The sequence below is a fragment of the Tursiops truncatus genome, chromosome 12, assembly GCF_011762595.2.
Source record: "Tursiops truncatus isolate mTurTru1 chromosome 12, mTurTru1.mat.Y, whole genome shotgun sequence".
Taxonomy (NCBI): Eukaryota; Metazoa; Chordata; class Mammalia; order Artiodactyla; family Delphinidae; genus Tursiops; species Tursiops truncatus.
This window is the reverse complement of record NC_047045.1, coordinates 5,639,454-5,642,871: the sequence shown is the minus strand read 5'-3', so window position 1 is coordinate 5,642,871 and position 3,418 is coordinate 5,639,454. Positions and strand designations below refer to the sequence as shown.

Sequence of the window (3,418 nt, the reverse complement as noted above, 5' to 3'; positions counted from 1 at the left end):
AGTATTGGCCTGTAATTTTCTTTTTTTTTTTAGTGCCTTTGGTTTTGGTATCAAGGCAATTGGAGCCTCATAGAATAAATTTCAGAGTGTTTTGTCCCTTTCAATTTTTTGGGGGGGTTAGTTCAAAAAGGATAGGTATTAGCTCCTCTCTACATGTTTGGTAGAGTTCTCCATTAAAGCCCATCTAGTCCTGGACTTTTGTTTGAGGGGAGGTTTGTTTTTTTTTTTTTTTTTTAATTACAAATTCAATTTCACTGCTAGTGATAATTCTCTTCAGATTGTCTATTTCTTCCTGATTCAATCTTGGCAGGTTGTATATTCCTAGAAATTTGTCCATTTCTTCTAGGTTTTCCAGTTTGTTATCAAATAATTCTTCACAGTGTTCTTATATGATTTTTTGCATCATTGTGATATTTGTTGTTTCTCTTCTTTCATTTCGTATTTTGTTTATTTGGGTGCTCTCTCTTTTCTTCTTGATGAGGCTCCCTAAAGCTTTATTATTTTGTTTATCAGTTTATCAGGTTTATCAATTTTTTTAACCTCTTTATCAGAGTATAATTGCTTTACAATGTTGTGTTAGTTTCTGCTGTATAACAAACAGAACCAGCTATATGTATACATATATCCCCATATCGCCTCCCTCTTGAGCCTCCCTCCTATCCTCACTATCCCATCCCTCTAGGTGATCACAAAGCACTGAGCTGATCTCCCTGTGCTATGCAGCTGCTTCGCACTTGCTATCTATTTTACATTTGGTAGTGTATATATGTCCATGCCACTCTCTCACTTTGTCCCAGCTTACCCTTACCACTCCCCGGGTCCTCAATTCCATTCTCTATGTCTGTTTCTTTATTACTGTCCTGCCCCTAGGATCTTCAGAACCATTTTCTTTCTTTTTCTTTTTTTTAGATTCCATATATATCTACTAGAATGTGGTATTTATTTTTCTCTTTGTAACTTCACTCTGTAGTCCTACAGAGTCCTACAGAGAGTCTCTAGGTCCAACCACCACACTACAAATAACTCCATTTCCTTTCTTTTTATGGCTGAGTAATATTCCATTGTACATATGTGCCACATCTTCTTTATCCATTCATCTGTCTATGGACACCTAGGTGGCTTCCATGTCCTGGCTATTGTAAATAGAGCTGCAATGAACATTGTAGTACATGACTCTTTTTGAATTATGGTTTTCTCAGGGTATATGCCCAGTAGTGGGATTGTCAGGTCATATGGTAGTTCTATTTTTAGTTTTTTAAGAAACCTCCATACTGTTCTCCACAGTGGCTGTATCAATTTACATTCCCACCAACAGTGCAAGAGTGTTCCTTTTTCTCCACACCCTCTCCAGCATTTATTGTTTGTAGACTTTGTGATGATAGCCATTCTGACTGGTGTGAGGTGATACCTCATTGTAGTTTTGACTTGCATTTCTCTAATGATTAGTGATGTTGAACATCCTTTCATGTGTCTGTTGGCAATCTGTATATCTTCTTTGGAGAAATGTCTATTTAGATCTTCTGTCCATTTTTGCATTGGGTTGTTTGTTTTTTTGATATTGAGCTGCATGAGCTGCTTGTAAATTTTGGAGATTAATTGTTTCTCCATTGCTTCATTTGCAAATATTTTCTCACATTCTTAGGGTTGTCTTTTCTTCTTGTATATGGTTTCCTTTGCTGTGCAAAAGCTTTTAAGTTTCATTAGGTCACATCTGTTTATTTTTCTCTTTATTTCCATTCCTCTAGGAGGTGGGTCAAAAAGGATCTTGTTGTGATTTATCTCAGTGTTCTGCCTATGTTTTCCTCTAAAAGTTTTATAGTGTCTGGCCTTATATTTAGGTCTTTAATCCATTTTGAGTTTTTGTGTATGGTGTTAGGGAGTGTTCTAATTTCATTCTTTTACATGTAGCTGTTCAGGTTTCCCAACACCACTTATTGAAGAGGTTGTCTTTTCTCCATTGTATATTCTTGCCTCCTTTATCAAAAATACGGTTACCATATGTGTGTGGGTTTATCTCTGGGCTTTCTATCTGGTTCCATTGATCTATATTTCTGTTTTTGTGCTAGTACCGTCCTGTCTTGCTTTTCTAGCTTTGTAAGAGAGTCTGAAGTCTGGGAGTCTGATTCTTCCAGCTCCCTTTTTCTTTCTCAAGGTTGATTTGGCTATTCGGGGTCATTTGTGTTTCCATACAAATTGTGAATTTTTTTGTTCTAGTTCTGTGAAAAATGCCTTTGGTAGTTTGATAAGGATTGCACTGAATCTGTAGATTGCTTTGTGTAGTATAGTCATTTTCTCAATGTGGATTATTCCAATCCAAGAACATAGTATATCTCTCCATCTGTATTTTTTTGTTTTTGTTTTAATTTTTATTGGAGTATAGTTGATTTACAATCTTGTGTTAGTTTCAGGTGTACTGCAAAGTGATTCAGTTATACATGGAATCATTCTTTTTCAGATTTTTTACATATATAGGTTATTGCAGAATATTGAGTAGAGTTCTCTGTGCTATAGAGTAGGTCCTTGTTGGTTACCAATCTTACATATAGTAGCATATGTAAGTTAATGTCAAGTTTCTGATTTACCTCTCCCTCCATGTTTCCCCTTTGGTAACCATAAGTTTGCTTTCAAAGTCTGTTTCTGTTTTGTAAATAATTTCATGTGGCATTTTTTAGATTCCACATATAAGTGATATAACATGATATTTGTCTTTCTCTGACTTACTTCACTTAGTATGATAATCTCTAGGTCCATCCACGTTGCTGCAAATGGCATTATTTCATTCTTTCTTATGGCTGAGTAATATTCCATTGTATATATGTACCAAATCTTCTTTATCCATTCATTTGTCGATGGATGTTTATGTTGCTTCCATGTCTTGGCTATTGTAAATAGTGCTGCAATGAACATTGGGGTGCATACAGCTTTTCGAATTATGGTTTGCTCTGGATATATGCCCAGGAGTGGGATTGCTGGGTCATATGGTAGTTCTATTTTTAGTTTTTTTAAGGAACTTCCATGCTGTTCTCCATAATGATTGTACCAGTTTACATTCCCAGAAAAATATGGAACACTTCATGAATTTGTGCATCATCCTTGTGTAGGGGCCATCCTAATCTTCTCTGTATCGTTGCAATTTTATTTTATTTATTTATCTTTTAATAAATTTATTTATTTGTTTATTTATTTATTTATTTAGGCTGTGTTGAGTTTTCGTTGCTGCATGCTGGTTTTCTCTAGTTGTGGCGAGAGGGGGCTACTCTTCGCTGTGGTGCACGGGGTTCTCATTGTGGTGGTTTCTTTTGTTGCAGACAATGGGCTCTAGGCTTACGGGCTTCAGTAGCCGTGGCTCACAGGCTCTAGAGCTCAGGCTGAGTAATTGTGGCACACGGCTTAGCTGCTCCGCATCATGTGGGATCTT

General features: G+C 36.3%; 1 non-coding gene across 1 annotated transcript; it reads right to left on the bottom strand.

Moving 5' to 3' along the window:
- Positions 1-3,056: 3,056 nt before the first annotated feature.
- On the bottom strand, positions 3,057-3,162 carry LOC117307560 (U6 spliceosomal RNA). Its single transcript, XR_004521327.1, has one exon. It is a non-coding gene; the product is annotated as a U6 spliceosomal RNA (small nuclear RNA).
- Between the last annotated feature and the right edge of the window lie 256 nt (positions 3,163-3,418).